At 42.4% G+C, this 24200-nt stretch overlaps 1 protein-coding gene across 10 annotated transcripts in view; it reads left to right on the forward strand.

The window, feature by feature from the left end:
* Positions 1-24200, forward strand: part of TRIP12 (thyroid hormone receptor interactor 12) — a 174203-nt gene that overhangs the window by 21943 nt on the left and 128060 nt on the right. The window contains exon 1 of one of the 10 annotated variants that reach the window (XM_075068496.1): positions 10546-10598. The exons of the other annotated variants lie outside the window; for them this stretch is intronic. The gene's annotated coding sequence lies outside the window, so the exon portion shown is untranslated. Of the gene's footprint in view, positions 1-10545; positions 10599-24200 lie in introns of those variants that run through there. 10 annotated transcript variants of the gene reach the window in all.

Below are 24200 nucleotides of genomic sequence, written 5' to 3' on the forward strand. Positions count from 1 at the left end.
TCAAGATTCTGTGTAAACGGATGCAGTGCGGGCTTCCGGAGCGTGCACATACAATGAAACAACTAACTGTGAGGATGGTGAGCTGCCTTGTTGATATCGGTGATGAAAACTAACTTCAAAACCTAAAGATAACTAATTTGCTAAATACATTAGCAGAAACAATCAGCTAGTATTCTCATCCCATGGTTCTGAACTCCCTTCTACATGTTCTCAGATGCTAAAAGCTCCATTTTTCACTGCTTAACTATCCAAACCTTCAGCTTTGACCCTGACAGCTTGTATGATGCACACTTCATATGAATCTTCAGCCTGTCAAACTAGAACTGGGAGAACTGCATAAGATAAATGGAAATCAATACTAAATAACTTGGAAGGGGACAGGTGATAGTTCTGATTGGGTTCAGTTTCATAGTTAAACTCATAACTCTAAAAAATTAAATGAAGCAGCCTTACAGTAGAACTCATGTTCAGGTTGCTGCAGAGTATCCAGGCCCTTATATAAAGCCTTGGTTTGAGTGTTTTACTTCTGTCTGTCTCCAAGACTCCAATCTCTTGACTATAGGTCACCTGAGCTCTCAGTGCTCAAATGAACACTTAAAGGGAGCTCAAGTTAGAACTTGTGTTTCAGGGGACAAGGCATATTGCCCTATCAAAACACTAATAAAAGGATATCTGAGATCTATGGAGTCTGACAGAATGGGCTGGAATAAGTGTTTTTTGTTTGGCATATATATATATATATATTATATAATATAAGCGACTGGATAGCGTAGTGGTTAAGAGCACCACCCTTTGATACGGGAGACCGCCCTTTGATACGAGAGACCGGGGTTCAAATCCCGGCTGGTACCCAACTTTCCAGTAGGGGTCCTTGGGCAAAAGACCCCCTTACGCTTCACCTGCCTACCTCAAAAAATGAGAGTGATACGAACTAGAAGAGTCATGCTGGCTCGGACGTCGCCCAAATTAACAAGGTCCGCGCCAGATGTTGAGGAACCAGGACAATCTGACGATAAGTGGGCTACTGGAACAAACCATTCATGGACGAGACAAGAGAACCTGGAATTGATGGAATGCTACTACAACAGTAGACCAACAGACATAAGAGAGTATATGAAACATATGAGGGACTATGATGGACAAAAGACCTACTCCACATTTACAGCTAGTTACCCAACGCTTCAACATAAGAGGAAGCTGCTCGTCACAGCTTGAGATAGACCAACTCCACATTACATCCCTGACTCCAAGAAGACCTGGAAGAACAGTAGATGTGCAGCCCCACACCTGAAGCTGAAACTTCACTGCCACCCCCTCCATTGCAGAGCACAGCAGCTGATATGAGGCATAAGATCATGAGAAACTAGCTACAGTCAATCCTCGAGACCGATTACCAAGGCTCAGTGGAGAAGTACCATCAGATAGTATGTTTAGAAGATGCCAATAGAGCCTCATGACAATCCCTACTACCACCATAACTCAAACCAATGACTGGTATACGGCTACAGCCTCTGTAATCCTGGAGATGCTGGCTACAGATCAAGAAGAACAACAGTATGTACCCACCCTGAAATATGAGTTGGAGGATAACATCAAGGCGACTCGGAGAGAAGTTAGTCAGCTGGTGGAACTACAGGAAGGGTGTAGAGATTAAGGATAAGACTCGGCTACTGAAAAAATACAAGGGCCTGACTCCATCTGAAGCTGCTAAACAAAGGCTCACAGCACTGGCTATCAGCTAAGGAATACACTAGAGAAGCGAGGCCAAAAAAGTAAATGCCTGTTCTCCAAAGAACCATCCAAGGTGTACTCCCAACTGCAATGCAACAACACAGTAACAGCAGAGCCACCAGCAGCAGAAACGACAGTACTGGAAAGTATGGGAGAAAGAGAACGTCATAACACCGTGCAAAGTGGCTGCAGGACCTGAGAACAGAGCACAGCAATCTCCCAGAACAGAAACCAGTCACCATCACAGTAGAAGATATCCAGCAGCGGGTCAAGAACATGAGAGCTGGACAGCACCTGAAGACATGATCCACCTATGGCTAAAGAAACTAACAGCAGTGCATGAACGCCTAGCAGCAACAGATGAACAGCTGCCAGCAGCAGCTCCCAACCAACCTGGCTAACACAAGGAAGGACAGTGCTGATCATGAAAGCCCCTGCAAGGAACAGAACAGTCCAACTACCGGCCAATACCTGCCTCCCCACAACATGGAAAGTCCTATCAGGCATCATAGCCACCAGCTACAGGACCACATGGGCCAGTGCAAGCACAGATCAGAAGGGCATTGGGAACAACACCAGAGGCTCAAAACACCAGTTGCTCATAGAGCAGGTCGCCCAAGACTCAAGGTCTAGACAGACCAATCGGAGCACAGCCTGGACCTGACTACAGGAAAGCCTATGACTCAATGCCGCACACGTGGATCTGTGACTGTCGGCGCTATACAAAGTCACAGGACACTAAGGACCTTCCTCAAGACTCAGTGCGACTATGGAAGACAACACTGGAAGTCACTCAAGGCAGCTTGCCAAGTGGCCATCAAGTGCGCATATACCAGGTGATGCACTGTCCCCACTGCTTTTCTGCATAGGCTTAAACCCCCTCAGCCAGATATCACAAGGACTGGATACGGGTACAGGTTCAGGAGTGGAACTACCATCAGCCACCTCCTCTACATGGGATGACATCAAGCTGTATGCTAAGAATGAACGAGACATCGCTCGCTAATCCACCTGACGCGGAATCTACAGTGAGGATATCGGGATGTCATCGGACTGGAGAAGTGTGGCCGGATGGTAGTGAAGAGGGGAAGGTAGTCAAGAGTGATGGGGTGGAACTACCAGCGGGCCCACATAGCAGACATACAGACCGCTACAAGTACCTTGGCGTCCCACAGTCACATGGAAACCACAATGAGGAGGCAAGGAAGACAGCAACATCAAGTATCACCAAAGGATAAGACAGGTCCTGAAGAGCCAGCTCAGTGGGAAGAACAGATCCACCCATCACAGATACCTGCGGTATAGTGAGCTGCCAAAGGAGGACATGGAGGCTGCCGATGTGAAGACCCGGAAGCTCCTCACAGTGACGGAGGTTTCCACCCAAGTCCAACACCCGGAGACTGTATACCAGCTGGAAAGAGGCGGGCGGGGCTTGTGAGCATCAAACCACTGTCCTGGAACGAACCCAGAACATCCGGGAGTACATCAGTAAGATGGCCCCAAAGATGAGCTGCTGAGAGAATGCTGAGGCAGCAGCAGACATGGGAGGAAGACCAAGCAGAAGAAGTGCCATGGCAAGACAAGACCCTGCATGGATTACCATCGACAGATAGCTGAGGTGGCTGACATTGGGAAATCCTACAGTGGCTGGAAAGGGCTGGACTAAAGGACAGCCTGAGGCACTGATCATAGCAGCACAGGAACAGGCACTGAGCACCAGATCCATTGAAGCAGGGTCTACTACACTAGAGAGGACCCAAGGCAGACTGTACAGAGAGGCCTCAGAGACAGTCCAACACATAGTGGCAGATGTAAGATGCAGCGGGAACAGCATACACTGAATGGCACAACCAAGTGGCTGGCATGTATACAGGAACATCTGCCACAAGCGTATGGGCTAGACCCTCCAGACCAGATGAGAGATTCACAGAAGGTTGTGGAGAATAGCAGGGCTAAGATTCTGTGGGACTTCCAGATCAGACGGACAGGCAGGTACTGGCAATCAACCAGACATCGCTGGTAATAGACAAGGAGCAGAAGAAGCGGTTGGTGATAGATATAGCAGTGCAAAGTGACAGCAACATCAGGAGAAGGATATGAGAAGCTGGAGAGTACCAGGCCTGAAAGAGGAACTAGAGAGGATGTGGAAAGTGAAGGCAAAGTGTCCCAGTGTGGTAGGAGCACTCGGGGCTGTGACTCCTAAGCTGGGTGAGTGGCTCCAACAGATCCCAGGAACAACATCAGAGCTCTCTGTCCGGAAGAGTGCAGTGCTAGGAACAGTTAAGATACTGCGCAGAACTCTCAAACTCCCAGGTCTCTGGTAGAGGACCCGAGGTTGAGGAAGACACATACCACCCATAGGGGTGAGAGGGGAATTTTTTTTTTTTTTTTTAATATATAAAAGGAAGTTGAGGTGAGTTGTCTAACTCTTCTGGAATAGCTGTGCTGATTGGGTCTATTTTCAATGCCTTTCTTCCTCTTGTCCCTTAGCATGGTCCCTCTGTTGGTAATATGAAGCTCCGCTTGCCCTCATCTTTGATTTAATGTCCCTGTTCCTTTTACTGGGAGGTTCCGTAACTTGGTCATTATACTGTCTGGGAGAGCTGCACGCTTTCTGCCACATTTGTATGTTAGTACTTCTTCTATTCCTGCCTCAACTTCTTGATGTCTTGGATTATGTCCTAATAGGTCTCAATATCCAATAGTGATTATTGCTGGTCTAATCAGGACTACTTCGTTCTAGTTTTTGGTACTTTTCTTTAAATTCAGGCAATGATACTTTCAGATGTCAGAAAGGTCCATTGAAAGCTGAATCTGTCTGCTTGCTCCATAGGGGTGGTATACACTAAAACTACTCTGGCTGAAATTGTTTAAGAAATATATACAAGAGGCTGATTTAAGTCAGTGGAAAGTTCTATAGAGTGAGGTTAAATCTTCTGCCAAGACATTGGCTTCCTTCCTGGGTGGAAAGATGTATCTGCAAGAATGTCTGTAAAGTAGTGGGATCTAACCCTTTTTTTTCTTTTTTTTTTTTCTTTTTAGAGAGAGAATAGCTGTGAAATTACTTTTCTAAAGTGAATAGTACTAGAATAGAATTTGTCCCTTAGCCATAACAAGAAATCTGTTGCAGCTTTCTAATATTCAAATTGTTGATTTTTATCATCCGATCTTGACTAGTGTATAAGAGTACAGAAACAGGAACTTTATCTGTTAGTTGAGAAGCAGAAATCCAGCAGGAATAAGAATTTAAATGCACTTAATTGGAGGCATGTTTGTAAATTGTACTAAACTGAATAAGCCATGGGTCTCTTGTTCTTGGAACACGTGGATGTAAAAATCAGAAACATAGCCTACTGCCAATCTTCTAGGTATGGCGCTGTCAGGAAAGGAAGCGTCAGCAGGCAGCAGCCCTGAAAGGTGCCAGAGTTCACTGTTGGTGCACTGTTGCCAGTTAGCATAGACCAACTGAACTGTCCAAAATATGTTCTAAATGGTGTATAGGAGGTACAGAAATCTCACTCTTATCAGGCCATTTTTTGAGTATAACAGTTTATAAAAAACCTAAGCCAGTCTTATCTTTCCATAAGTTGGAGTTGATGCAGTTCACCCCAAGGCACAACAAAATTCCCATCATTAAGTTATGATGAGCTCCTAGAGTGTATGGATGGATATTCGGTTTTAATTAAACAAACAAAATTTAAAACCTTCTTGTCTTTCTGGCATATTCCCATGAATAGACAAGTTTCAGCTGGTGACTAACATGGCAAAAACAGATCTGATCTCCTTTTCCCTCCCCTCTTTCATGGGTACATAACTCATCCATTCTTCCTGTTGCTCAAACTGGTAATCTTGATTTCACCATTGACCCTGCCCTGTCTTGACCCACACATCCAGATCATGAGTAATCCTTATTGTTTCTTACTGCATAGCAACTGTAAGATCTGACTATTTCTCTGTTCCTGTGCTGTTGAAACTTTTGTCCAAACCTTGATCTTCCTGCACCTTGATTATTGTAGTTGCCACTAAGCTTCCACCCTCAAGTTCATTTAGAATACTGCTAAAATAATCTTCAGGCTGCCTGACTAGATTATCCTTCTAAGTCCCTTCATTGGCTCTTCTGCTGTATCAAACTGATCCTTGCTTTCAAAACCCTTAACAACTCTCCCCTGCTATACCTATCTACCCTAATTGAGCTCAGTCAACTCCTTCCTTCACTTCAGTGATTTGAAGCTAGAATCACTGGTATTCTCTACTTCGCCAACAAGTATTTCTTCTGTGCTGCCCCTTATGAGATGAGAGAACTTCCTGTCCAAATCTGTAAAGTCCTTTTAGCCTCTAAACCCTTTCTCAAAACTCACCTTGTCAGTAAACTAAAACCTGATAGCTACATGGTGTGAGGTGAGGTGAGTTGAGTTGATTACTGCTCCTAAGAACTCTTCACTCACTTCTCTCATCTACATTTCTTTTAAGATTGTAAGCTCTTAGGGGCACAACAGTATAGAACACAACATTTGTACAGGACCTAGAACAATGGGTGCAAACCTGGCTGAGGCAGTGCTACATACTACTGCAATATGATTTGCTTTAGACTTCTGCAAAAATATATATAATATACACACCAAGTGTCTCAAGGGCCACTGAGAAGTCCTTTCTCTAGCTACTGAATAAGTTTTTGTCAAAGATTGTAGTAATGCAAGCTTTACTAGCTCCACTGACATATGTTCATTCTGATTTGGTGAGAGAATGTAGTTCATTCAATATGTCCATTTTAGCCATTGGCTTCAGATGGGAAGCAATTGTAGTGGGGCATTATGTGGATTAATCTCCACTAAGAGTGGGGCTGAACTCACTCTGTAGCTCACCGAACAGGCATTAGCTGGTGTATATTGGCGCCTACCAACTTGGACTGAACTTGAACAGACAAACTGAATGTGATATACTTTGTATATCACTAATAAAACATATTGATGTTGTCAAGGCTGATTTTCCCCACTCTGGCACTTTGGGTGCAGAAGGTGAAGTCTCGCAAGGATTCTAAAAATTTATACTGGCCACTCCAGGCTTGTAGTAAACTCCCAAGGTTACAGCTTCTCTCTGACCTTGAGTGGGTAGATGCTGCCACCACTCAAGGGCAAAAACCCCTTTGAGAACCCAGGAAAGCACACTTGAGAATTCCTTTCTGTGGGGTACCCTCAAGCCCTTTCACCCCCCTCCTCCAGGGAAGAGCTGAGAAAGAACAAAGGAAATCAGCTGTTGCCACCAGTTAATTAAACATGCACAAACCTCTCAAGAATCAAACCATTTTTTAACAGGATTGGAGGTTGGTGGTCTTTTTTTTAATAAAACTTATCTGAAACCTCAGGCTATTGCTAGATTTAAAGAGCAAATTACAAAAATTTAAGAATAAATAGCTTTCTTGAGGTCCAGCTTAAAGGTTACAAGCAAAACAAAAGCGCCTCAGGTTAGCACAGAGGAGTACCCAAGCCATAAAGAAATAAGAGAAATCTAACTGTCTTCCTAGACATTTCCTGATCTACTTAGATATCTGGGGTTTCAAATGAGTAGTTTCTAAGCATAATTTTTTTTTTTCATACCTGGCCCAAGCTCTTACAGCATAGTTCCAGCCCTGTCTCTGCTCTCAGAAAAAACACACAGGGGAAACTCCCCCCCACCCCCCACCAATTAAAAAAAGTTTTAGTTTTCTCATTGGCTCTTTTGGTCAGGTACCCACTCCTTTCCTTTTATCTATGGGCTTTTTTAACCCTTTACAGGTAAATCAAGTAGAGAACAGCTACTAACAGGGATTTTATGTCTGGGTGGGTGTCCATAAAAGGGAGCTATCCTCCCCCTTCACTTATCACAGATGTAGTGGCCAGTAATATAAAGACTACATATCCACTGTTCTTGAGGCTACAAAATAGGGAATGCAAATCGCTTGTAATTATGAACAGTGGTGAACTGATCTTATGTCTCTGAAGAAGTTTGGAGTTGGGTTGCATTTGCTTTTTTAGCTTGATGGGTTGAAACTAGGATTTTATGGGATCTGAAAAGGCTCACAGAAGAGTTATTTCTAGTCTAATGGGCTCTCAGCGCTTTTTTTGTGGGAAATATGGGGTTAGATACAGATCTGCTGAGGGGATTCTACTTGATAGATGTGCATGGAAGAAATGTCGAGACTCGTTTAAAGATCAGCGCTCTGCCAGACTCTTCAATGTTCTTGATTAGTTAGCTCAGTACCTTGCCTAGCTTAGCTTATCTGAACATCATTGTTTTAAACAAGTTGACCTCCGTGTCCGGAGTCAGAGCAATAGGGCCATATGACTCAAGTGTAAGCCATGCACTTTTTTCTTGAGCCTCTAATCCAGGGATGGGCAAACTTTTTGGCCCAAGGGCCGCATCTGGGTGGAGAAATTGCATGCAGGGCCATGATTGTAGGGCTGGGGCAGGGGGGAGTGTGCTGTGCAGGAAGGGGCTCAGGGCAAGGGGTTGGGGCAGAGGAGTGCGTGAGATTTACAAGGAGGCTCAGGGAAGGGGGTTGGGGTGCAGGGTGTAGCAGGGTCAGCCCAGCACTGCTTACCTTGAGCTGCTCCGGGGTGGCAGCAGTGCACCCTGGCCCTGGCCCTGCACCATTCCTGGAAGCAGCCGGCACCATGTCCCTGCAGCCCCTGGGGGTGGGGGGTGGAGCAAGCAGAGGGCTCTGTGCATTAACTTTTGCCTGTGGGTACCTTCCCCAAAGCTCCCATTGGCTGCGATTTCTTGTTCCTGGCCAATGGGAGCTGGGGTGGGGGCGATGCCTGCAAGTGACAGCATCTCACAGAGCCCTCTGCGTGCCCCCTCCCCTGCCCTCCCCTGGGGCTGCAGGGACTTGGTGCTGGCTGCTTCTGGGAGTGGTGCAGGGCGTGTGGCGCCACAGGGGTGGCAACCTCACAGGCCAGATCCAGCCCATCAGGGCTTTGGATCTGGTCCATGGGCCGTAGTTTGCCCACCCGTGCTCTAATTGATCTGAATGGAATATGGAAGAAGCAAACAGCAATGTGAGAAGAATGCAAAATACTAAGCCATGATTGGCTTCCTTTGAGAGGAGTAACCCATTTGTTACAAATAATCAATAAACATACTGAATGAAAGTTTCTCAAGCCTTGCCTTCTGGTTTGAAGTTGTCACCTGTTAGCCAGAAAATTAAACCTAATCTTTCTTCCGTTGGCTAGGCAAGACAGCACTAAAAATGAAGGGAAAAGAGGGGCAGCAGTGGAGCTACTAAACAGTTTCTTGATATGAAGCCAATACACTTTTTAGCCTCTCGTCTCATAGTTGATGGAGGGTGGGGGAAGATGCAGGTGGTTGTTGTTGTTGTTGTTGTTGTAGCTCTTCTCCCTACTAAAGGGAAGAAAAAGACTAGTGTTCTCCTCTTTTCTCTCCCTCTCCCCCTTCTTTTCTGCTTTTCCTTTGAGTATGCATATGCTTTTTGCTTCCAGCTCCATTGTTGTTGGCTATGGGTAGTAATACCAGTGCCCTGGACAGAAGGTGGTTCTGCTTGCAGAATACTTGATTTGCATCTCTTGAGAGCAGAGATGACTTTTTACCTCAAGCATGTTATAGCTTGTATGGAGAGGAAAAAATGGTCTAGAAACATCTATGCTAGAACTTCCACTGCTACTAACTCAATTCCGTTGAACTGGTGGAAGTATTATTGTAACTCTGCAATTACCTAGTGTAGTTTTTGTTTTAGAGCATAAATGTCTGCTTGTGTCTGTGCTCCTGCATCTAGGAGCTTCCTAGCAGGGAACAGCAAAGTTCAAACAGAAAATAATTCTATCTTGCTCAGCTGCAAATTGACCTGATTGGCAGAGGAATTTTCCTAGGTCACATGGTTGTATGGGAGAGTCCTATTTTCCTTAAGCCAACCTTGTTCTCTGCACTATTGGCTTAGCTTCTAGACTCAGTTTAGAGTGTATTATTTCTCTTTTGTAAACAAACAAAAACCACTTTCATACTACTGAGATGGCTTGAGTGCTTGTGAGCATTGTTATCTGAAGCTTGATTGTTGCATTTTAATTTGCAGATGCAAAATAATATCTGAACAGGTGAAAAACGCAAGTTCCAAGTCTACTGAATATTAGTTGATTAAATATTTAGGTTACTGTGCTTTTGGTAGTTCTGTAATTTTATTCTGGACTTGGCATGTTTACTGATTGTGGGACAGTTTTTTGTGTTTTTTGAAATAACCAGTAGAAATATTTCCAAGTATAAACTACTCTCATACAGATAACTAGTGTGGTGTAGGAGTATGTACGTGGGAATTCATTCTAGCACACGATCTAAAAGAGTTGAAAGACTTTGAAGAAACATCTGCTATAGCTTCTAATGTCAATATATTCAATTTGCTGTTGAAAACAGTATGAAAAGTTAGTACTAGCAAACGGGGAAACTCCTCCCAGTCTATCCAGGTCAGAAGTTGTCCTGGTAAAACTCCACCCTTTTTCATATGGAAGATGTTACCTGAAACTACTTCTGAATCTTTGGGCTAATCAGTGCTAACAAAGGTGCTCTTAAAAGGCTAGTTGTATTAGCTTAAGGATGCTTAAATAACTTTTTCAATAATTTTTCTTACAAATGCCAGCTCCTTTCTTATTGGAATCTCCATAAATTGGGGATAGATGTGGCAACTAGTCTTGTCTTGTAAAAAAGTGTGTAATTTTAAACTATAAGTGAGAACATAATTTCAAATAAACTTGTATTTCAGTATTATGTCTCGTACTTAACCTACATTTTGTATATGAGTGAATGATTTCTGCTCTTCCTCCCTTTTTTAAGGTAGGGTGAAGACCTTTCTACTGTAGAGTGGTCCGAGCAGCAGCATAAAACTGGTGTGTAATCTCTCTGCTTTAGATCAGACTGTTGGTGATGGTGGGGAGGTTGTCCTGTCATCTTTTTCTTTCTGCTTCCAACTAGGGTTGTCAAATGACTAAAAAAAATTAATCGTAGTTAATTGTGCTGTTAAACTGTAGAATACCAATTATTTAAGTATTGTTGGATGTTTTCTATATTTTCAAATGTATTTATTTCAATTACAACACAATATGAAGTGTACAATGGTCACTTATATACACTGGATCCTCGCTAGAACGCGTCTATATAACGCAAGTTTGGATATAATGCAGTTGTAGCTATGGATCTCAAATTTAAGTACTGTACAGTAAAATTTTGAGTATAGACGCGATAAATCGACTCTAATACTCTACCAGAATGAGGAGCGCAAGCGCAGTCAATGGGAGAGCGTCAGCTGTTCACGTACTGTTGCTGAAGTTGTGTATCTTAGATTGACTCTGCACGGTAGTGTAGACAAACCCTAAAACGATTGCAGTAGGCCTAGAACGCTATACAAATGTAATGTAATAAAAATTTACAGGTGTTTATCTTTAGAAATGTCAGGCAAAAGGAAGGCTTACTCTGTGCAGGAGAAATTGGATGCTATCTAATGACTTACAAATGGCAAAACCTAGGCAAAGATTAGCCGCGATATTGGCATTAACAAGTCCACCTTTCGTGGATGGCTAAAGAATGCTGATAAGCTCAAACTTACATTCATAACCTGGATGAAGAGCATGGCCTTTAAAGAAAATGAGACCGTTTAGCGAACGATGCCGATCTTGATTCTGCGCTATACACATGGTTTGTACAAGAACAGCAGAAAGGCATTGTGTTCTCTGGTCTGCTTATAGCCATGCAAGCGGAAAAATTCGACTGGGAACTTAATGGCAAATTCAGCATTCTTAAGGCGAGTTTGGTTGGCTATGACGACTTCAGAAAAGACATGGAATCTCTCAGATTGCAGTTTCGGGAGAAAAATGCTCTGCTGATGCCGACTCCATGCAGTCATACCCTGTGAAGCTGAGGGAAATTTTACAGGCAGAAGGTTACTTGGAGGAACAGGCTTACAATGCAGACGAAACAGGAATTTATTATAAAATGTTGGCCGATAAAACCCTGGCTTGTCAGAACAGATGAACGTAAGAAAGGAGGATATAAACACGCAAAAGATTGTCTTACTTTATTATTTTATGTGAATGTAGCAGGCAAGCATAAATTAAAACCATTGTGCATTGAAAGTCTCGCATGCCTTGGTGCTTTCGTCATGTAAATGTGAATTGCCTGCCGTTTTCGTACAAGAACTCCAAAAATTCCTGGATGATCTTTGAACAATGGTTCTTCACTGAATTTGTCCCTTCTGTGCGAAAGCATTTGTGGGCAAAATGCTTAGAAAAGGCCGCTCTTTTGGTAGACAACTGTCCAGCACATCCTCTAGCTGAAAGACTCAGAAGCTGTGATGGTAAAATACAGTTTGAATACTTACCTAAAAACATGATTTCCAAAATCCAGCCACTTGATCAAGGTGGTGTTGCCATTTTTAAGCAGCACTGTCAATGAAACTTGGTACGACTAATGATAGAAAGCAAGTTCTCTGTCACAGATTTTTTTCTGAAGTTGACTATAAAAGACTTTGGTGATTCCTAGAATTTATTATGCACTGAAATGATCAACAGCTGTTGGATGGTGGGACTGAAAATCGTTTGACCACCCGCTCCTAGAGGAAAATGAAGAAAGATCAGTCTGTGAATCCCTTGAAGTAGAATTCCTGGTCAGAGGAGGAAGTTGGAAGAACAGACATGGAGTGGATGCAGGAGCTGTGCCAGCAACTGTTGGGGCTCGGTGTAACTGTTTTGCCTCCTATCCAGGACTCGATATTTTATAACAATGATTGAAGCAGAAAAATTTCTGTCCCGTTGCTGAAAGTCTAATGGATGACCAAATTCTTCAGGGAGTATGACCAAACAACATTCCAGAAGCTGAAGAATTGGCCTTCCCTGTGGAAGAAGATGAAGTGGATGTCATTCCAACATCAACTGTGACCGTAGCCGGCTTGGAGACTGCTTTGAGATGGTTTGAGATGCAAGACATTGTGCCTATTAAAAATTATGCAGCTATGTAGTGGTGGGTTTTTTTTGGTTTTGCAGTTTGCTAAGCGGAAGCAGCACAGCAGCAAGAAGCAAAAGCAACTCATCGATCTTTTCTAAGAAAAACTAGTCTAGTTTATTGTAATGTTGCTTATTAGATTTAAAGTAGACACTTTTTTTCTCATTTGTTTCCTTCAAGTAGGAGTTTATTTTCTAAGGTTTTCTATACTTTATGGATGTGACATTTACTGTGTACAGTAACTTCATTTTAATGCAGTTCCCCCATAACGCAGTATTTGGCATGGATCCCAAATTCTGCTTTCTAGTGAGGGTCCAGTGTATTTACACTGTAAAAAACAAAATAAATAGTATTTTTCAATTCACCTAATACAAGTACAGTAGTGCAATCTCTTTATCGTGAAAGTTGAACTTGCAGATGTAGAATTATGTACAAAAAAACCTGTATTCAAAAATAAAAAAAGTTAAAACTGTAGACCCTGAAAGTCCAATTGGTCCTACTTCTTGTTCAGCCAGTTGCTCAGACAAACAAATTAGTTTACATTTGCAGAAGATACTGTTGTCTGCTGCTTGTTTACAATGTCACATGACAGTGAGAACAGGCATTTGCATGTCACTGTTGTAGCCAGCGTCACAAGATATTTACATGCCAGATGTGCTAAAGATTCATATGTCCCTTGATGCTTCAGCCACCATTCCAGAGGACATATGTCCATGCTGATGGTGGATTCTGCTTGATAACTAACAATCCAAAACAGTGTGGACCAGTGCATGTTCATTTTCATCATGAGAGTCAGATGGCACCAGCAGAAAGTTAGTCTTTTTTGGTGTTTTGGGTTCTGTAGTTTCTGCATCCGAGAGTTGTTCTTTAAGACTTCTGAAAGCATGCTCCACATCTCATCCCTCTCAGATTTTGGAAGGCACTTCAGAGTCTTAAATCTTGGGTCAAGTGCTATAGCAATCTTTAGAAATTGGTATCTTCTTTGCATTTTATTAAATTTGCAGTGAAAGTGTTGTTTAAAAAAAAAATGTGCTGGGTCATCATCCGAGATTGTTATAACATGAATTATATGGCAGAATATGGATTAAACAGAGTAGGAGACATACAGTTCTCCCCAAGAAATTGTCACAAATTAATGCATTTTTTTTTTTTTTTTAAATGAGCGTTATCAGCATGGAAGCATGCACTCTGGAACAGTGGCTGAAGCGTGAAGAAGCATATGAATTTTTAGTGCATCTGGCATGTAAATATTGTGATGCCGGCTACAACAGTACCATGTAAATGCCTGTTCTCGCTTTCAGGTGATCTTGTAATTAAGAAGTGAGCAGCATTATCTCCCGAAAATATAAACAAACTCGTTTCCCTTACAAGTAGGACTGAGTGGACTTGTAGGCCTTAAAGTTTTATATATTGTTTTTGAGTGCAGTTATGTAACAAACTACATTTATAAGTTGCACTTCCATGATCAAGATTGCACTACAGTAATTGTATGAAGTGAATTGAAAAACATCTTATTTTTATAGTGCAAATATTTGTAATAAAAATAATAAAGTGAGCACCATACACTTTGTATTCTGTTGTAATTGAAATCAATACATTTTCAACTGTAGAAACATGCAAAAATATTAATTTAATTTCATCTGTATTTAACAGTGCAATTAATTGCAATTAATTTGAGTTAATCACGTGAGTTAACTGCAATTAATCGACGACAACTCTACTTCCAACCCTTTCTTCTTCCCCCTTCCCACTTTTTCTCCTCTCTTTTGAACAGCACTGAGTCACTCTTCTTTCTTCTTCTCCGTGTTGCTATTTACCATCCACCCAACTTTCTGTGAGCCTTCCTCTCTGATTTCAGCTGCTGCTCTCTTCTCTCCTCAATCTCCCATATTTGTCCTCTGTCAACTTCCATGTTTGTTGACATTATGGCTTGTGGCTTCATGTTTTCCTCTCCATCTTGTCTTTTAATTTTGAACCTACCTGCTTCAACTCTTCCACTCATCCAATCAGCCATTCCTTTGACTTTTTCACCAAACACTGTTCTTCCATTTTTCCTCCTTTTCCCCCCCAACCCCTCCAAGACCATCATCTACCTGGTCTTTACCATGCCTATCAGCCTCCCTCCCCTCCCTTCCCCTCCATGTCCTCGTATCTGGCCTTTCTGTGACTTGCCATCCATCAGTATTGATGACTTGTCTGCTCTTAACTCTTTCCTCCCTATCTTCTCTTCCATTTCTTCCACTGATAATGTGGTTGTTTCTCTCCATTCTTCATCCCTTTTTTTTTTTTTTTTTTTTTCTGTCTTCTCTCATTGCAAAGTCTACTCTGCCAACTTCTGGCCTAGGCTTACTCAATCCCTTTTTGTTAATTTCTGCCAGAGATCTCTGCAACACCTTGTGACCATCAGCGAGAGGGATAGCTCAGTGGTTTGAGCATTGGCCTGCTAAACCCAGGGTTGTGAGTTCAGCCCTTGAGGGGGCCATTTAGGGAACTGGGGTAAAACTCTGTCTGGGGATTGGCCCTGCATTCAGCAGGGGGTTGGATTAGATCTCCTGAGGTCCCTTCCAACCCTGATAGTCTGATTCTGTGACCAGGCTGACTTGCTCATCAAAGTCTATTCTCTCTTCCTTAATTTCTGCCAACATAATTGAATCCCACATCTGCAATTCTAGTTAACTTCTCACACCTTTGACTAATTCTTCAAACCACAGGAGTCTTCAGATTTCTTTCAAGAGAAAATGACGTTTCCTTCTTCCTCAACTCTTTCCTTTCTATCATAAGTGTAGAAGTCTCCTCTGCACTCTTCTTTTAACCACTTGTGTCCTAGTGATCCTGGCCCATCTCCTGATCTTCCTCACACTCACTTTTGTCCTTTCCCAAACATTTCTCCTTAGCTTCTCACCTTCCTCTGGGTTTTCCTTCAATATACACATGGTCTAGTTGCTTCAATCTTTTTATTAAAAAAAAAAAAAAAAAAAAAAAAAAAATCACTCTGCTTGCCTCTCCAACTACGTCCCTTCTCCTTTTCATCTCTATACTCATTAACTGCACTGTTTGCATTGTTGTCTGCAGTTCCTCTTCTATCCGGCTTCCACCTCTTGCACTCAACTGCAACTACTCTCTAAAATAACCTCTTACTAGTCAAAGCACAGTCAATTGCCTTCAGCCATTGACCATGCTTTTCTTAAAACTCTGTCCTCCACTTGCTTCCAGTACTCTGGCCTCTCTAACTGCTCCTTCAGCATGTTGATAAGAAAATCCGCCATGTCCCCAGCTCTGTGGGAGGGTTCCATGGGATTCTGTTTCTCTCCCTCTACACGTGTGTGGATAATCCCATCTGCAGACAAATTCAGTACAGTCTCTATGCTGAGAAATTGCAGATGTTCCTTTCTAATCCATACCCGTTTCCTTCTGTCCAAACTAAACAGTTTGCTTAGACATTCACAAGAGAAAACAATCACTTATGCTCAACCTGGTTAACACAGAGCTCTTAATCTTCCCTTCTCTTCTCCTCCCTCTTGCCCCCATGCCCTCCTTTCTCAATCATGGTCATAGCCATATTGCCTGTTGCTCGGACCAGTAACCTGGGTATCATTTTTGACTAGGACCTCTCTACGGTGTCCCCCTTGGACATAAGTTGTGTAACAGGATCTAGTCAAACCTTGCAGATTTTTTCCACATAACACCTTCTAAGATATGGCTTTCCCTGTGCATTCACACAGCTAAAACTCACCTGGGTTCTCATTTTGCTTACTGCAACATCCCTTTTTCTCTGATATTGATAAAGGAATTCTTTTTCCACTCATCTATTGAGAATGCTGCTTCATAAACCATTCTCCTAGCCTGTCATTTTGACCATGTCATTGATCTTTGCATCCCTATTTGCAACTGTTTGTGCTTCCTACTTTTGAAACTTTATGGTTTCTCTTTGCTTGATTGGGAAAAGGAGAGAAGTGTCTTTTGAAGTTGTTCCTTTTGTGGGTCTGGGATGGGAAAAGCCAATGGTGTCCTTCAGAAGGATGAGGCGTTATTTTCACTTTTTAGTAGGGGGTAATGGGTGAAAGGCACTGTTTTGTGTCAATATCAAAGTTGTGTGTAGGCAAGAAAATGTATCCATCCACAAAAACTTCTTCTCATTCCAGAAGCAAATTACTTCAAGAAGTGTCAGACTTTCACAAGTGAGAGTGAAAAGTTACCACTTGGTAGTTTTAGGTTTGCCTTGTTTTATACACTGTTTTTCTCAAAAGAAGAAATCTGTCAATACAATTGATCTAACAGTTAACATTGAAGGTGTACTAGTATCCATGTAATGAGCAAATATAATGGGTAGATAAGGTTTTTAGAATATGTAATCTGTACATGCATTTTTCCTCACATTTTGAGATACAAGTGCTGTGAAATTTCTTTCCTAAACTACTGCTCACTTTCATACTTCTAAATGTTTACTAGTAACATTTCTTGGTATTGTGTACAGGGGCAACCTCAACTGGTTGTTTGGCTTTTATTTAAAAAAAAAAAAAAATTCAGACAACTCTGAAGATGACTTTTCCCTCTATAATCACTTCTGCTTGCTTTATTGACTAAAATAGTGGCCTTTTTTGTTTTTTTTGTCATACTATTTTCTCCTGTTGCTGCAGAGCCAGCACAGGTAAGAAAGAGGCCAGGTCTGTATTACAGACCTATATCCATATAGCTACATTGCTCAGGGGTGCAAAAAATCCACGCCTCAGGTGACTGTTATACCAACCTAACCCCTGTGTAGACAGCACTATCTCGATGAGAGAGCTTCTCCCATCGACATGGCTATATCACCTCATCATGAGTTGGATTAACTACACTGAGGGGGAGAAACTTTCCTGTTGGCATTAGTAGTGTATTCACTAAAGTGTTACAGCTGTAGTGCTGTACGTGAAGAAGAGCCCTCAGTTGAGAGTATAGTCTCTTTTTTTTCTAAGATGGACTAGAATAAACATTTGTTAATGTGCAGTCAGTTACATATATGCAGACCTGTTGCACATAATAAAACTGCGCAAGTGTCAGGCATAATTTAACCTGCTGACGTTATTTGTGGTTGTTTGTTTGGAAGGGAACTTAAGGTTTAATTTGTAACAGGATGTTTGTGGAGCATGCCAGTCTTTTATTTTTCCTGTATGCTGACTACTTTACATGGATTTGCATAGATATTGTTGAAGTAATACACTACAATACCATTTTAAGGGTTATTCAGTTTAAAAAATGGTTCTAAAATTAATAACTTTAGTTTTGTTCTAGTTAGTAAGGTTACAGTTGAAGGTCTTAAAGATTTGTCCAGTAAAGTAGACCTTGATGTCTTGAACACAACCATTTCTAGTGATCACATCAGTTAAACAAAGTACTGCAAAGCTAAACAATAAATAATGCAAGTCAAATTGACTGCGCCAAAATTGGAAGGTGAGGACTGCCTTGAAAGTCTAATTTTATAAATTAAATGGTGGATTCTAATAAACATGTGTTGTATCACATGAAACAACTAAAATCAATCACAATTCAAGTATGAAACTGCGATGCTCAATACTATGAAGACAGTTAATGGTAGTGATAAGAATATCAGGTGTTGGAAGGGACCGTCAGAGGTCATGCTGAGTCTAAAAAAAACCGCCTGCTCAAAGCAGGACCAAGCTCCAGACAGATCTTGTCATAGATCCCTAAATGGCCCCCTGCAGGATTGAACTGTCAATCCTGGGTTTAGTAGGCCAATGCTTAAACTACTGAACTTTTTTGCTGTTGTCATTTAGTTGGTATTTACTGAAGTTTGTAATTCTTTCCTTGAACCAAAATGTTGAAGTTCAAAAAAAAAAAAAAAAGTAAAAAAGTAAGCCTTAAGCTGCAGAACTAATTTGGTATAGAGATATGTTACAGGGCTTTGATTATCCTGAATTAGCATGTTTTTTTCGTCTGTTTTCCCATGACATTTCAGGCTTATTCTGATTTTAAAGATGCTTGTGTACTAAATCTGTACAACTTCTGTTTCTAAAATGACTTTTTCGTGTTGATGCTAATAAGGTATTGTCTGCTTCAGCTAGCTTCTCAGGATCAGTTTTGCCCAGTATAAACTAGATTGAGTGGCTGGGAGTTTGAACTTCTGCCATTGTATTGACTGACTGGACATGGGCTCTCCTGTTTCTTTGACTATAGAACTAATTAACAATTTAAAAAAAAATCCTTATGATCTTGGAGTTTGAAATACTTCTATAACAATTCCAGCTGCAACAGATCAACTACTATGTTAAGCACAGTAACTGGGAATGGAAAGTCATGCCACTTGATATGAAATCCCCCTTTCTATGCTGGGCTGTCCATATGTTGATGTTCCCTGAAATATTCCCCCAAATGCTTCACTGGCAAAGAGAAACAATTTGTCATGCTTCCTATTTAGGAACCTTACTGGCTTATTTCCACCTGCTGGAGAAAAGAAACCATTTGTTGCTTAGTATGGCCTAAACTGAAATTGTTTAAAGGGACTAATCTTTCTCCCTTCTCTAAACTTGTAAAGAAGTAACTTTGAAGGAGGTGGCCTTCTGGTAAGCAATAGTCTTACTACCTACTTGACATCACAATGTGGTGGCCTGGTTGCTAATCATGCTCTTGAGTCAACTTTGTTAACCGTGATAATTGGAGAGCTCTGTTGGCAGCTGCTAGTTTTCCAACTGACGCTAGCTCTGTTGGTCATACATGAGTGCTAAGTAGAAACTGCTTGTGTAGTCCAGCTGGGACTACCAGTGAGGCTTTAATCTGCTTGTGATTGTTGGGTTTGTCAGGCCCCCATGGACTCCAGATCTTGTCCAGGAACAGTGCTGGTGAAATGTTATGGTTCTGCTATCTGGTGTCTGCCATCTCTGCATCCAGAACTTCGTGTTTACTTACTGTAACCTACTAACCATTTTGCCTATTTTTAGACTTTTGGCATGTACACAAATATATAGGATCTCCATGATCTTCTCTGGCCTTTCATAAACAGAAACTACCTGACAGTTCTGCAACGAAGTAGTACTGTTCTCCTTTTCGCACTCCAACTGCAGGTAACCCTTGACAGAGACTAAGGGGAGGGTCACTGGTGAGATGTATAAAGCCAGCATTCAGGCACAGTCACTCTTTTGAGGCTCATCTTTGCACAGCAGATCTCACCTGAGACACATTTTTGGCAGATACTCTTTTAGTCCACCTGAAGCATGCTAAATCAGTAGTAGCAATGGTCCACTGGCTGCAAATACAGCTAATGCTTGGCATTTAGGCACAGATCAATGTGAGTTAGGCATCTAAATTCATCTGAGGATCTGGATCTTAGTGCTTTTACCAGGGAATGTCTGAACACTTCAGTGTAAGTACTAAAATCCATTCTACGGATGGGGAAACGGACAGATTGGACAAGTCAACGTCATGCGGTGATTGAGTGATAGCTACAGCAGAGCTCAGGTCTCCAGACTCTGTCGCATGCTCTAACTGCTAGAACACACCTGCCTATATCTTGGCACCTTTACTGCCATCCTTCCTCTGGTATCTGGCCTCTTGAAATGTGATCCTCAGGCAATGGCTGTTCCAACTCCTGCACGGGGCAGGAAGGCAGTTTTGGGTGCCAGACTTCAAAAGGTGCATGGTGGGATGTGCTTGAAACTTTATGGACTGTTCTCTCAAGTTCAAGTCTGTTAAGGACCTTGTACGTGAAAGCAAAATCGCTATGGACCAGTACTTTGGCATTATTCATGGCTTAAGCAGCAATTGGATACTCCTTCTGTATAAAGAAGGCAAGTCAGTGAAACCCTGACTAATACTTAGCTGCAAATAATGAGTACTTGAACACACACAACCATAACAGTTCACTTGATGCATGTGATGTCTCTAATTTCACATGTTAAATCAGTGCCCTGCTAATTAAAATTCAATTTTGACAAAGTTTGTTCATGTCATAGTAGATACAGACAAGGAAGTTTAAGCTGTGCCTTGTAGATATCTAAATAAGGGAAGAGCACTTGCAGTACTCCCTGTGTGGGGCTTGTTCTTGAAAAGATAAAGGAATTCAGTGGATGAGAAGGGTTGCAGATTTACTTGTGAATCTAACCACTTCTGAATAAGAGAAGTACAGAAATCGCATGATGGAACTCTAGGACAGTGTTTTTCCAAGTTCGGGTCACTATCCAGTGCTGAGTCATGGCATGTAAGGCACTGGGTTGCCTTGCTCAGTACCAAAGTACCCTAGCAGCTCTGGTCAGCACTGCCAACCGGGATGTTAAAAGGCCTGTTGGCGGTGCTGCCCAGCTAAGGCAGGCTAGTATCTACCTGTTTCACCGCCGCACTGTGTCCCGGAAGTGGCCAGCAGTGAGTCCAGCTTCTAGGCGGGGGGCCACAGGGCTCTGTGCGCTGCTGTCACCCCAAGCACCAGCTCTGCACTCCCAAGGGGAGCTGGAGGGGGGAGGGGCGGTGTCTGCGGGCAAGAGCTGTGCAGAGCCGCTTGTGTGCACCTCTGCCTAGGAGCTGGACCTGCTGCTGGACCCTTCCAGGGTGCAGCACGGTGTGCAGTGCCAGGAGAGGTGTCAAGCCTGCCTCTGCACCCTGGCTGTGCCACTGACTGGGAGCTGCCAGAGGTAAACCCATGCCCTAAGGCCCCCCAAATCTGGAACACCTTCCTGCATCTGAAACCCCTCCTTCATGGCCCCACCCCAGAGCTCTGATCCCCTCCCACACCTTAAACCCCTCATCCCCAGTTCAAATGGGTCATGGGCATCAACAATTTTCTTCAAAACTGGGTCCCCAGAAAAAGTTGAAAACCACTCCTGTAAGAGAATCTGAATAGACTCCTGGGCTCCCAGGAGCAAGGATGTGGAGGACCCCTTCTTTTTATAATAAATCTCGGCACTGGTTTTTGGGTTTTTTTTTTTTTTTTTTTTTTTTTTTTTTTTTTTTTTTTTTTTTTTTTTTTTTTTTTTTTTTTTTTTTTTGGGGGGGGTGTGTGTGTGGTTTTTAAATAAATCTCTCTCTCTCTCTCTCTCTCAGAAATATCTCATATGCTATGCTGGATAGCAAGTGGAGCCAGTCACAAAGCTGCACAAAATTCTAAGGCAAACTGGAAGTATTGTGGCAGGATTACAGTTAGTAACCTTAAACTATTTTTATATATATGTAAACTCCCAAAATAAAATCTCAGCAAACATTTGAACTTCAGTGGTAGTAAATATCAGTTGCAAGGTGGGAGTCTCTCTTTGAACTGATTTGGTTTAGGGATCCATGTACGGTGAGCAGCATGAGGGACAGAATGAGGTTAAACATTGTTTTACAATTGAGAGTAGGCAGAGGCTTGCAGGAAGAAGTAGCTACTATCCAGGCTTTCTAGGTAGAGTGGAGCTCCACTTATCTGGGTCTGAATTGCTTTGCATGCCATCTGCCTTCTCCTGTTGCATATCTTCTAAGCTATTTGGAATGGAATTCTTCCTCTGACATCCAGCCTTTTCAATTTGAGAGCCAAAATATTGATTTTTTTTTTTTAAATGTTTCCTACATAAAACATTTTCATTGCTGTTTGTGGTGGGGTTGTAGCCGTGTTGGTTCCAGATATGCAAGAGTTGGGTGAGGTAGAATCTTTATTCTTTTTCTTTATTGAATCAGTTTCTGTTGGTGAAAGACACAAGGCAAGAAGACTGTTTAAGAAACTGTTACCTCCTGCAACAGATGCCAGAGTCCTGTTCCAGTCACAGCATTGTTCCACTGCCTACCAGAAATCTGGTATCTCCATATAATATTAATTAATAATAAAAATCTGGGCCCTTGCAAGTCAGCTTGTGGTTACGGAAGAATTAGTGACCTGAGTCAGAATATATGCTGAGAGAATCATGCCTTATTTTTACTTACACCCATATGTACGTGTCCATGTGTGTGCATTCACACGTACACATCCTGGAATGACACAGCCAGACAACTTTCAGTGCAATTGCTTCTTGCAAGAACTTCAGCCCAGCACCACTGCCTGATTCCAGAAAGCAACTCTGCTTTAGAAATTGATACTAGCCCAGGGGCAGGAAGCAAACATTCCTGCTGATGCTGTTCCTTCTCTTAAAAGAGGGCTCTGCTTAAAAAAAAACAAAAAAAAACCTTGGGCATAACTAAAATTACCAACAACAAATTTTAAGAATCAATACCAGTATTAAACCTCAAGAAATTAAAAAAAAAAGCATGGTTTTTTTTTTGTTTTTTTTTTTTTTTGAGGGATCTGGAGACTAGAATGTGTGGGTAAGAGGGGGGAGGGTGGCATTTTAATTTTTTGCAATTCCCCCTGCACATATCCTGTGTGAGACAAATATTATCGTCCACTCTCCCAAACTTATTGGGGTATGGTCATTCTTGCACCTGCTGAAGGAGTTTTTGTCTTTGGATCTGCCTATCCCTTCCCCAGGAGTTCTGCCCCAACTCTCATCGCTTCAGTTTCCCAACCTCACCTCTACGGTTCCTCATCTCTACTCCCAGGCCAGGTGGCACGCTGTTCCCAGGCTGAGTATTGCATGGGGGAGGGAACAGAGGCAGAAGAACTGTTCTGTTCATGTTGCTTCCTCCTATGAGAATGGCTTTGGGTTGCTGTGGGGAGGGAGAGCACTACAGCTCTGCCTACAGCATCTTTGATTGCTCCACTTCCTGGGTACATTAACCAGACAGGCAGTCATGGACAAGGCTAAATTCTCTGGGTTGGAGTGTCTCTTGTCATTGGAAAAACTGGTGCCAGTCTAGCTCCCACCAGAGTCATGTCTCTTGAGGGGAGGGAACGACCAGGATTGGCAACACAGCAATACTTGCTCACATGCTGAGAAAAAACGTAACAGAACCATCAGCTAGTGCCTTCTATAACAGTATATTCCATTTCTCTGGGATTCCTGCAGTCTAGATCTCTAGCAGCCTTGCCTCTTGGTGACTTTGACGGAGACTTTTATGCATTCTCTGTAGGGAGAATTTTTACTCTGGATGTAAGTCAATGATGTTAATGAAATGGCTGTGGACAAAATATACTTTTAGTGTACAGGCAGCCTGAAGGAATTCTGTCACTGTTTCGTCATGTAGCTGGAAATCTTATACAGTCTCTCCCATGAACGTCTCAGATTTGTGGGTGATTCATGCCCCCCCCCTTGCAGTGGAGGGGAATGCATCAGAGTCATGCTTCTGAAGGGAAACTTGTGCATTAGTTGAACACTGTGCAGTTGACATACTGTGACTTGGGAAATGCTCCAAACGAAAGATTAGTTGACTTCAGTCTGTGTAGTGCTGGTGCTTTTTGGGGAAACCAGTGGTGGTGGTTCTCTTGCAGATAATATCTAATATAATGAGATAGGCATGGGACTCCTACTTTGTTCCCTAACACTAATCCCAGGTCTGAGTTATACAGAGTCACTGCGATATGCTGCAGCTGCACTAGCAGACAAGAGTGCCTAGCATCAGTCTTGCACTTGTCTAGGATTATGATCAGATTACAATGCAACATT

The sequence above is a fragment of the Chelonoidis abingdonii genome, chromosome 8, assembly GCF_003597395.2.
Source record: "Chelonoidis abingdonii isolate Lonesome George chromosome 8, CheloAbing_2.0, whole genome shotgun sequence".
Lineage (NCBI taxonomy): Eukaryota > Metazoa > Chordata > Testudines > Testudinidae > Chelonoidis > Chelonoidis abingdonii.